At 37.4% G+C, this 12,570-nt stretch overlaps 1 long non-coding RNA gene across 1 annotated transcript in view; it reads left to right on the top strand.

The window, feature by feature from the left end:
- The window catches only part of LOC136848787 (uncharacterized), a 4,077-nt gene extending 343 nt beyond the window's left edge, over positions 1–3,734 (top strand). Inside the window, exons 2-3 of the long non-coding RNA XR_010856139.1 lie at positions 93–158; positions 3,082–3,734. This is a non-coding gene — a long non-coding RNA (uncharacterized lncRNA). The remainder of the gene's footprint in view (positions 1–92; positions 159–3,081) is intronic.
- Positions 3,735–12,570: the final 8,836 nt, after the last annotated feature.

Below are 12,570 nucleotides of genomic sequence, written 5' to 3' on the forward strand. Positions count from 1 at the left end.
GGCGTTTACCCATAATCTGACGTAAGTAAACGCCCGAACTTTGCAAGATTTAGAGTAGGTTACGCACAGTTCTGAAGCTTTGTCTTTTCCAGGATGGTGTTGGTACGAGTTTGACTTTTAAAGTTCCTGTTCTAACGGTAAAGCTTCATGCTTCACAGGTATGTAGGAGGTATTATTTTCGACCCAAGTTTAGTAATCTCTTGTCGTAAATTTTTTTTAACTTTGTCATAATTTTACTTTTTGTAATTTGTCAAACTTTTTTGTAATTTAATTTTTTAAAAATTTATTTGCCACAAATTTAGTTTTGTAATGAATTTAATTTTTTTTAATTTGCCACAAATTTACTTGTAATTTACTGTATTTGTATACTGTTCTTGTACATTATTTGCTTTATCCTCCGCCCCTTTCAGGGGCGGCTCCCCTGGAGGGGTGGGGGATATGGTAAATAATGTTCAAGAACAGTATATACCTTATCCTCCACCCCTTTCAGGGGCGGCACCCCTGGAGGGGTGGGGGAGCCCCCATGTTCTGCATAGTAGGTCGTATGACCTACTATGCGGGTTCTTGGGTGGTTTTGTAAACTAATCAAACTTTCTTTCAGGTTTTAAGTACATTCGTAATAAATTGCCTAGTTTTCTTGAGTTCAGATAGGTATTTGTTCAGATAGGTATTAGGTGTTTAAATGTAGTAGGCTACCTCCCACTCGGTTAAGTTTGCAGAAGCTCCCTAGGGTTTGAGGAAATTGTTTGCCATCAAACGGCAGTACTCGGCATTAAAACAAATTAAATTTATGTACAGGTTTGGCGTCTTGATATGTTTTTAGAATTTCAGCTAACTGAAAATGGATTTTGTGGTTAGGTAAAGTCAGTTAAGTTTTGGCCAATATTCATAAAGGTTTTGCCCGAGTTTGAATTTTTTAAGCCTTAAGTTTACGTTACTTAAAATTTTCAGAGGATTCGAACTTTGTACTTTTTCGCAACCGAAAATTTCGGGTAACAGGGGTTATAGCAAGTTTGATACTCATGCACAAGCAATGAGTTTGGAAATTACTCTTGAATACTGACAATAGTTTTGTGATGTTACCCACGAATACTGGCAATAGTTTCATGCCATCCATGATCGTGGAAATTAATTTTCCCATGAACCCTGTTAGTGAGTAAATGGTACTATCGGCACAATGGTTATGCTGTTCATGATTACAAAGCACTGAAACATTCATACTATCCTTGAATAAGGGCAGGGCTTTGTGGGGCTGGTCATGATATACTGTAAGCGGGAACTGTGATGCTGCCTTGAACAGTGCGTTGTGAAACTGTTCATGAACATAGACATTGTTTGGGATGCTATCCATAATAAAGGCTCTAGAGTTTCCAAGGCTTTGAGTGTGCGAAATACGCATTAACATAGATGAGGTTGTGAAGATGTTATGAGTTGGATGCAATTGGTGGTACCCATTTAATGAATGCGATTAGGTAATGAAAGTCTGTGTTCGCCAAGCTATCCATGGCAATCGGGCGTTTGATCGTATTTGCTTGTAGAACCTGAAATGTTAAAAAGGTCTTCAGACCGTTAATGCATGTACCAATATGAATTTTTAAATACAGTATACTAAGGTAGATGTTAAGTCTTTTTTCATGATTAGGGGCAAAACTGATCTATGATTGATTAATTTCTTCCCTAACAAGCGCTCACGTTACGCACCTTCGTTGCTTTACTTCAAAGTTCAGCGGTTTAACTTTTACCTAAATTCTTGAAAGATCAAAGGTATCTCTTTAAGAGTACGACTTTGATCCTAGTATGTGGGTTATCTTACGTTTGATTTCGGCGATTTTCAGAATTGTACATTTTTTAAGTAATAGGATAATTTTTTTGAGTGGTTTCTACGTATAGTGAAAATTAAACTTTAAATGGCGTCAGGAGCAGAGTAGCACTGTAAAGTATACAGCCTTAATGCATAATTGGTATAAAATGTACGAGATAATCTTACTCCAGATGACTACAAGTTTTCAGCGGGTAATAACCTTTCTTGGGCATTGACTGGAGAACAGTAACTCATGGTTTTTTACAAGCTAATTATCCTTAGAGTAAAATATCGTACCCATTTCAAGAAATATAAGTTTTCAGCGGGTAATAACCTTTCTTGGGCATTGACTGGAGAACAGTAACTCATGGTTTTTTACAAGCTAATTATCCTTAGAGTAAAATATCGTACCCATTTCAAGAAATATTAGTTAACGTTCTCTTTAAGTTGCCGAATAATTGCCGTAAGAACATTTTCTGCTGCCGTTTTCCTCTAACTTGCTGGAGAACCAGAATTAAAGAAAATGTAGACATAAGTGGATTTGGGAACCTTTGTTAGGCTGATATTTTTAAGGATCCAAGATGTCGACAAGATATATGTTGTCTTTTGTTGCTCTCATTTCTAAACTTTCCAAGCTGAGATTTTCATTAAAATCCTGGTAGGTTTGTAAGTTAGGTTCCTCGGATATTCTGCGTTCGTGAACCTACTATTTGCCTGTAAATTATATTTTTTTCTACTAAATGGGTCATTAGTTGTCAGTTCTTCAACTTCCTCTATTTTTTATAGAGGAAAACAAAATGTGGAATCTGGTTTATCATCCATATAATTACAGATGCTGAAGGTAAAAACTTAAATATGCCAGACTGTTTAACAGTATTCACGTGTTAGTGAAAGGCCTATATCAAATTTTAAACGTGAGTTAAGTGATATAAGCCGCCACTATGGAATTCTGAAAATGGAATTCTTGAAAATTACCTTTGTTAAACACTTTTTAGTGGAAATGTGGTTTGGGTATTGGTTGTGACAATTCAATTGCTCTTAGCCAATCTGTGGGACAGCGAGCCGAAATCTGACTTCATACTAATGAATAAATGTACAGTAGGCCTACAGTAGTGTCACGAGGTGATTTGCTTTGCTAATTTGTCAACAGTATTCTTGCTGTTATTACTTTGGGGTGGTTGGAATTTATTATTAGTTTACGCTCAATAAGAAAGCAGTTGGAGTTTTAACATCTAAAACTAGCCATTGAGGAACCTGATGCTCGTTCTTAATTATAACAGGACGTTGCGTAGACATCGAAGCCGAAAAAAACTTTCAACGAGCGATGAGATATTCGAGTGCGGTGAAGGACGGCCGTGTCAGTTCTGGCTGCAGCTGGAATTTCAGAAGACGGAAGATACTTTGACCATATAACTCAGCGAGTGTCTGTACGACCGGAAGAGTCGTGGTTGGAGGTGTCTTACGTGGACAATAACTTTGTTGAGGTCTGTCTGCCCATGTTGTTGAAGGGTCCGACTCTTCCGTGTGGTACTACTTCTGCCCCAACAATGCTTCCGCATGTGGATGTGGACACCACTCTGTAGTAATGGCCATTGATTCTGCATGTCTCTTTTTGGAGACGTCAGTGGAGACTTCATATACGTCAAGAGGAACTGCACACCTGGCTAGCAGTTCTCATTCCTCCATGGAACAGCTTCCGTCTCTTGTTTGAAGTCGTGGACCGACAAAATACTTACATCTTTCAGTGGACTTCCAGGACAAGTCATTAACTACTCGTAAACCAGAGTTCCTATGAAGAGCTTAGTATCATCACTTATTTGTATATAAAGCTGTCCAGGAGACAGCTTTATATTTCTCATTGTAATAAATTATTTACTTTTCAAATGTCCACCAGTCTCTACGTAATGAACTAATAAAACTATTTAGTAATGAAGTGTAAATGTTAATTCAAGAGTCCTTTTAATTGGTAACAAGTTTCGGACTTCTGTTGGCCTTAATGATTGATTACCGAACGTCTAGTATTATGTTTTTGAGCTCTAGAATTAGGACAAAAGTTTAGAGGTCATGAGTACCAAGAACGCCGTTATTTATAGTGGGGGCAAAAAAAAGTTCTAAATTACGAAGTCTTACTACTTTAGAACAATGTGTAATTAGGAAGTTATATAAACTTTTCATGAAGCTTAGTACGAAGAAATGATTTCCATTTGGTATGAAAATTTGATAATGATGGTCAGCTACACTTCATGGACAATGATGTAAAGCTACGTGGTTAAATATAGGATTTAACGTAGGTGAAGAGGATTTCAATTGTGTAATAAATTCCGGAATGTTGAAGTTAAGGTACAGTACATAATTAAATATAGGATTTAACGTAAATGTAAAAGGATTGTGTAATAAATTCCGGAATGTTGAAGTTAAGGTACATGGTTAAATATAGTATTTAACGAAAAAAAGATTACAAGTTTCGTAATAAAAATAAATCCTGGAATATTGAAGTTAAGGTACACTCGGAAACCACAATCTCCGACCCACCTAGGTCGTGCTCAGAGTTTGAGCGGGGCCTTTCTGGACGGCGGGCAACGCCAACTAACACGGGTTGAAACACTTAAAACACCTTTTGGACTCTTCCGGATTTTGTATTGGGTGTTTTTTTTTTTTTTTTTTTTGCTGCATATAATGCAAAGCAGTCATGGTATGATTATATAGACAACACTGTTGAATTCTACAACCTGTATAATATCGAAGAAATGCCGAAACTGCCGGGTTGTAATTAGGACGTGGGGAGGGGGAGGGAAGGGTAGAATGTGTGTGTGTGTGTGTGTGTGTGTGTGTGGAAATGACAATCTGAAGCAGCGCGCAGCGTCACGCAAGTGGACGAATCACAGTGCCAACCAAGCTAACGTAAATGAGTAGGAGCAGGACTTGCCTATCTTGGTTCAAACGTCTGCTGAAAAGGTAGTGTGCTTTGTCGACGTGCCATTCTCTCTCTCTCTCTCTCTCTCTCTCTCTCTCTCACACTTTTCCCTTATATTTTGAGTGTTATGCTTTTTTGTGGTCATTTAGAGAGATGATGATGATAGAGAGAGAGAGAGAGAGAGAGAGAGAGAGAGAGACCGAGACCTTACCTTACCTTACGGACCTTAGTTCGTTCGGGTTGCCCCAGGTCCCTCAGTGTGAGGCACCTCTGTTGTCTACCAGAGAATTGCTAATGAATCTTCCGGTACATTTTACATCTTCCAATCTTGGATGGTCTGGGATGCATCTTAGATATTTGTTGAACTTATTCTTAAACACATCTACGCTCGCTCCTGTTATGTTCCTCAGATGAGCTGGTAGGGCATTGAATAAACGCTGCATTATCGATGCTGGTGCGTGGTGGATTAATGTCCTGTGTGCTTTCCTTAGTTTTCCTAGTATAGTTTTGGCACTATTAATCTACCTCTGCTTGCTCTCTGATATTTTTAGCTCCATAATGTTTTCGGTAATTCCTTCTGTTTCATGCCTGGGGAGAGAGAGAGAGAGAGAGAGAGAGAGAGAGAGACCCGGAGAGGCGCAATAAGAGAAATAGAGACAGACAGACAGACATATCGACAGAGAGAGAGAGAGAGAGAGAGAGAGAACACGCAGATTCTATCCTTCCCTCCCTTCCCCTTTCCTAATTACAACCCGGCAGTTTCGGCATTTTTTCTTCGTTTCGATATTACACAAGTTGTTGAATTCAACACAGTGTTGTCTATATAATTATACCATGACTGCTTTGCATTATATGCAGCAAAATCATAAAAAAAAACCCGGAAGAGTTCAAAAGGCGTTCGAGTGTGTTTCAATCCGTGATAGTTGGCGTTGCCCGCCGTCCAGAAAGGCCCCGCTCATAAACTCGGAGCACGACTTAGGTGGGTCGGAGATTGTGGTTTCCAGGTGTACGCGGTTAAATATAGAATTTAGCGTAGTGGGAAAGTTAAATTGTTAAGGTATTGCTCGACGTTTTTAATGGGGTGGGGGTGGGGATGTGGGGGCGAGGGGCGAAGTGGGGTATGAGTGGAGGTCGTTCGGCAAACAAATCGGGTTGACCAGCTGCAAAGTTTCTTTTAGCAAAAACATTTTTGTTTTAACGGTTTCAGTTTAATGGGTCACTTCGATTCTGAATAACCTCATAGATCCCAATTTAATACGTCACTACTAGTGTAGGGGTAATGACCATTCGTTTAAACAACTATCCATGAAACCCCCGTAGGGTGGTAGCGCCGTCAGTGCACCTCATGCGGTGCACTGTAGGCATTATTTAAGGACCTTTGCAGCGTCCCTTCGCCCCATAGCTACAACCCCTTTCATTCCTTTTACTGTACCTACGTTCGTATTCTCCTACATCTTTCTTTCCATCCTCTACTATCAATTGTTTCATAGTGCAACTGCGAGGTTTTTCTCCTGTTACACCTTTCAAAGCTTTCTACTCTCAATTTTCCCTTCCAGCGCTGAATGACCTCGTAGGTCCCAGCGCTTGGCCTTAGGCTTAAATGCTATATTCTGTTCTATTTTATCCATGAAACCAGTTGAAAAGACTAACAATTCTCATGACTGTTTAGGATAGTAACTATAACGGATACTATTGGCTTAGTGAGTTTGTGAATTTGACAGCGAATAGGGGATAAATGAGCAATATAGTCTTATTGAAGCTTAACCAGACCTCTGAGCTGACTCTCAGCTCTCATTGGGCTGGCTCGAAGGATATGGATGAAATGACAGGTCTAGGCTAGGAGCCGCATTGGGACCAAATAGGTCACTCGTTAATGATGAATAAATGAAATTAAAAGCTGCATAAAGGCACACGCTCTCATACTGGAACACACTCACACAATAAATACATTTATACTTGTTAAATTACATACTCACCAAAAAGGTATATTAAAATTAAAAAGCAAAATTTTAAAATTTAGTCGTTTTAAAATTCATTAGACGTCTAAGGGTATTCATATTTCTATTACTTTTTATATTTTATCAATTAAATCACAGCTCCTCGTGAACATGAAATGGGTATTACTGAAAATGTTGAGGATTCCGACAAAATTTCCTTTTAATGATCTATTTCCAAAATTTGATAATCGCTGCAGGTTATATTTTGGACATTCACACAGTACATGCTTAACTGTTATCAACACTTTGCAATTTGGGTATTCGGGAGGAGGGCCACATGGACTGTTCATTAAGTGTCCATGTGTCAAACGCGTATGGCCTATTCAAAGACGCGTCAGAATTACTTGTGTTTGTCTCTCTGATATGAAGAACTCCATTTTCCAACACTGGATTTTATCTGTTTTAATTGATTATTTTCAGGTTCTTCATTCCATATATTTTGCCACTTACTTACAATAATTGTTTTTATATATCTTATGTAGTCGCTAATAGGGATGTTTACATTTTCTCTTGTCATGTGGACTGCTTCTTTAGCCGCTTTATCAGCCTCTTCATTTCCTTTAATCTATACATGGGCAGGGATCCAACATTTCAATATTATTTCCATTATTATACAATTTATGGAGTGAAAACTTAATTTGTTGTATAATATTTTTTTTTATTATAGCTTTGAATGGCTTCTACAGCGCTTCTGGAGTCGCTATAAATCACAAAATTATTACATGAGGTGTCTTTAATTGTTTTTATGGCTGACGCTATTGCATTTAACTCAGCTGTAAATACCGAGGCATTATTTGGTAGAGAGAACTGATACGTTTTGTCTTGGGTTACTGCAGCATACCCGACTCCGTACTGTGACTTAGATCCGTTGGTGCATATTGCGTTATGTGGACCTTTTCGGATTATATGTTCTACTGTATGTTGTCTATGGTGTTCTGGGGTATATGAATAACTTTTTGATAAATATTTTAAGTGTGTACAAATTCTCATTTTATTCATTGTCCAAGGAGGAGGTAATTTTACTATTAAAGGTAATTGTATATTCATATTTAGCGACTCAACCAATCTTTTAGCTCTAATTGGGAAATGAGGTGGATGATAGTTTATAAACACATCTCTTAATCCAAATCATTTTTTGGCTGGAGAATAATTTGTCTGAATTCTCAGAGCACTCTTCATTGTTACTAGCTCTCTATGCAGAGAGAGAGGTAGTTCACCACATTCAACTTGTAAAGATGACTTTGGTGATGATCGAAAAGCTCCTGAACATATTTCTAAGGCTTTCATTATGAACTGGGTCTAACGTTTTCAGCGTTGCGTCTGATGCCGAGCCATATATTTCGCTTCCATAATCAATGATAGACAGCACCGTTGCTTTATACAGTACGGTAAGGGTATGTCTACCGGCTCCGTAAGTAGGGTTCGATAGTTTTTTAATTAGGTTTAGTGGTCTTTTACATTTTGATTTCATGTACGTTATGTGGGCTTTCCAGTTCAAGTGAGTATCAAATACTAATCCCAAAAAATTTTGCTGTTTGGCCAATTGTTATAGAATGATTTCTGATTTTTAAATCTGTTTCTTCACCTTTATTCCACTTTTTATTTTTATAGAACATTACTGCTTGAGTTTTTTGTATAGAAAATTTAAAGCTTACGGATGGGGCCCATTCATCTATTTTTATTGTAGTTTTATTAATGATTCGCTCTGCATGTTTTATGCGAGATGCTGAATAATATATGGCAAAATCATCCATATACAAGTTACTTTTAATTCCGATTGGTAGATTATTACTGATATAATTTATTGCTAAAGTAAACAGTGTGCCACCAAGGACACTTCCTTGTGGAACACCATTTTCAAGTGGAAATGTACTTGACATTACACCATCAATTCTCACTCGAAAAGTGCGATTTGTCAGAAAGTTTCGGATAAACGTTGGTAAATGTCCACGGATGCTGTTTTTATGTAACGTTTTTAGTATTGCATATCTCCATGTAGTATCATATGCCTTTTCAATAGTCGAACTTAGTAATCAAAGACGTTTCGAGGATTTTAACATTCTGCCGTTAGATATGGAATGCTTCATGAGGATGTACAATATGAAATGGTATTTGTGTTAATGGGTCTCTTTAATTGATATCGTTTCTGCTTATTACGGAAATGAAAATTGTAAACTACTGAGGGAACTTGTAAATTAGTGAATGAAGTAAAATACAGGTTATGAAAAACTCACTGGTACATGGGCCCCACATTTTACAAATGACTTCTCAATACGGCTTTTGAATACAATGGTTGCTCTAGAACAGAATGGTTGTGGTAAAATGTTATTACCTTTTAAATACGTTTAGTTAATTGTAAAGAAACGAATCTGAGAGACTGATACCAGGCACGAACAATAAGCATTACAGTGAAAGAAGTAACTCTAAAATTATGGAGGTTACTTACCAGGATGATTGTCTTAGTTTATTTGGAAAGAGGTAAACGTCAATAAGGGGTTCTTTACGAAGACACATCTCGGGATGGTGCGAAGTCTGTTTTAGGCAAATCGTTCCGTCGTTAATATGGGTCGTGCTATAAAGGCCAGATTTGCTGAGCGATCTTCATCGCAACTGAACGTTTTTGAGGGCGAAAGTCGGAAGGGAAAGAAAGAGCTGAGGAATTGGAATTGAAATATAGAATTTAGGCCAAAAGGAAAGCTGTGGGACCTATGAGGTCATTCAGCGCTGAAAGGGAAATTAACAGTAAGGAGGTTTGAAAAATGCAACATGAGGAAAACCTTGCAGCTACACTGTGAAACAATTGCTTAAGAGGGTAGAAAGTCAGATGGAATAAAGAGAATATGAAGAAAGGTAGAGAAAAAGGAATGAAAGAGGTTGCAGCTAAGAGCCGAAAGGACGCTGCAAAGAGCCTTAAGTAACGCCCACGGCACACTACGTGAGGTGCACTGACGGCAAACCCACCTACGGGAGAGCTGAGGAATTGCTTAAGCTGAGGATGGCAGCCTCAACAAAGAATTGCTGAGGCCGAGGAGGATAGACCAGAAGTTAGGGCGAGGAAGTGAGGCGCGAAAACAAATTGCTTAGGCCGAGGAATAACATCAAGTATAAACCCTTCGGCGCCCAGCCGCAACCCCTTTCATTTCTTTCACTGTACCTCCGTTCATATTCAATTTGACCTTCCACCCTCTCTAAAAATTGATTCCTAGTGCAACTGCAAGGTTTGCCTCCTGTTACACCTTTCAAACCTTCTTACCGACTGTCAGTTTCTCATTCAGCGCTGAATGACCTCATGGGTCCCAGGGCTTGGCCTTCGGCCCAAATCCTATTATGTTATCTATGGCATTTAAGGCGGCATTTAAGGCCTTGCATACACGATCGGTTGTCGCCCGGCTGCCTCGGTCCTTCAACCGGCTCCATCCCCTTGGCGTAATTGTTATGTCCACACTTGCTTGCAGGTGAACTGAATTGTTGTCTTGTTGGGTAGCAAATGAGTGGTAGCCAGGCACCTGCACAATATAAAAAAAAAAAAAAAAAAAAAATAGCCACGTGCATGGAATCGCCGATGGGTAAAAAATCGAACAGAGGGAATAGAATTTTAGCTTATGAAAACAATGTAGTATAAAATGAGTATTGGGAAGCTTTAAATGAATAAATACTAAATTATTTATATAATACATATATATATATATATATATATATATACATATATATATATATATGTATATATATATATGTATATATATATATATATATATATGTATATATATATATATATATATATATATATATATATATATATATATATATATATATATATACATACACGTTATGCTTTTTATGTACTACATAATACTCAATACATATTTTTCTCGTCGCTCCGTGGCAGGCTTCACAACACCGGGCACTACCGGTGAGTTTGTTCAACTACTGGTGTTGGAAGTTCGCTGGTTTGTCCCTACTTTTTGCCCGATGCCACAAGAGACAGATATGGGGGTTCAGGGGATACAAAGGAAAGGGTGGGGCGTAGGGCGTTACTCCGCAACCTGATAAATTTTGATGAAAGCGAAAAGTAGAAGTAGGAGTCTTCTCTCAGTCAGTATAGAAAGGTAATTTTCAATTGTTTAACTGCCACTTTGATTTTATTGTACTTCGTTTATTGTACTTTGTTCTTAGTTTAAACTACTAGGTTTTGATACTGATCTTCGAGTTGTTTTAATATTTTAGGCATTTTTAACAGACGTTGTCAAATCTTTTCTTTCCTTGATAGACGCTTAAAAAAATGACGAGGTCCATTATGTATCTCTAGGACATAAACTATTGAGCATTTAAAAAAAAAAATGTACATTTTTATTTTTAAAAATTTGTATGGAACACCTAAAGGCAAGAGCTATATAAACAAACGAAAGAAACCTATACAACGTGGAGAGTAAACAAACAGGCAAAGTATATATGTATGTATACATTATTTTTATGATATCAACTCGTCGTCCCAGTTTTTAAAATCATATATCCAAGCACCATTTACAAATCTTGGAATGATTCCGTTGTATGTTGTTTTATTTTTTGTATATTTTTAAACATACATTTTTAAGTATTTATTGTCTGTATAGCCTTGAGGATGCATCATATGTGAAACGTTGGCCGAATAAACTTGTTCTTGTAAGAGACATACCTCTTCAACCTGAGATGTTTGTCGGGTCTGTTTCCTGCGATTCTTCTATATATATATATATATATATATGATATATATATGCACATGTATATATATATATATATATATATATATATATATATATATATATATATATATATATATATATATATATATATATATATATATACATATATATATATATATGTATGAGAGAGAGAGAGAGAGAGAGAGAGAGAGAGAGAGAGAGAGAGAGAGAGAGAGAGAGAGAGAGAGGGAGTCATTTTCTGAAAATAACTAGCCTCTGTGCACGAAAGAAACTCAATATCTGACATCATTCTTCCCTTTCAGTTTTTTCTCTCCAGTCAGCCCGCCTCTATTCACTAACAACCACTCCTCTTTCAGCCGGTCGTTCACAAATTGGTACTTGGCACAGACGCCCCAAATTAACGGCTAACTATGGAGCTATGGGCGGGGAAGAAAGGGAAGACCGTACAAATAGTCCCTCAAGTCCCGTTGCGGGAATGGAATTTTATTCTACTTGCTTTTTTTTTTTTTTTTTTTTTTTCTCTGGAAAGATATTTTCTGTTTTCATCCTTCCGCTTTCTCGATCTCCTTCTCCATCCCCTATCTCGTCTGCTTGCCTGTTTGTGATACACGCACGCACACAGTTCTTCATTGGACGGGTGGGTATCGTTCTCAGCTAGCACTCTGCTGGTCCCGCGTTCGATTCTCCGACCGGCCAATGAAGAATTAGAGGAATTTATTTCTGGTGATAGAAATTCATTTCTCGTTGTAATGTGGTTCGGATTCCATAATAAGCTGTAGGTCCATTGCTAGGTAACCAATTGGTTCTTAGCCACGTAAACTAAGTCTAATCCTTCGGGCCAGCCCTAAGAGAGCTGTTAATCAGCTCAGTGGTCTGGTTAAACTAAGGTATACTTAACTTTTACACGCACACACAAATTTATATGTATATATACTATATATATATATATACACACACACACACATACATATATATATATATATATATATATATATATATATATATATATATATATATATATATATATATATATATTTGAATAGACTAAACACATGGTCTTGAAATGCCTTCACCGACTTACGCAGTTTTCATAGTTGAATTTAAGAGAAAGTTATTTAACATAAATATTTTAGGTGCTCTGAGAAACTACTAAAGCTG

The sequence above is a fragment of the Macrobrachium rosenbergii genome, chromosome 2, assembly GCF_040412425.1.
Source record: "Macrobrachium rosenbergii isolate ZJJX-2024 chromosome 2, ASM4041242v1, whole genome shotgun sequence".
In the NCBI taxonomy this organism is placed as follows: domain Eukaryota; kingdom Metazoa; phylum Arthropoda; class Malacostraca; order Decapoda; family Palaemonidae; genus Macrobrachium; species Macrobrachium rosenbergii.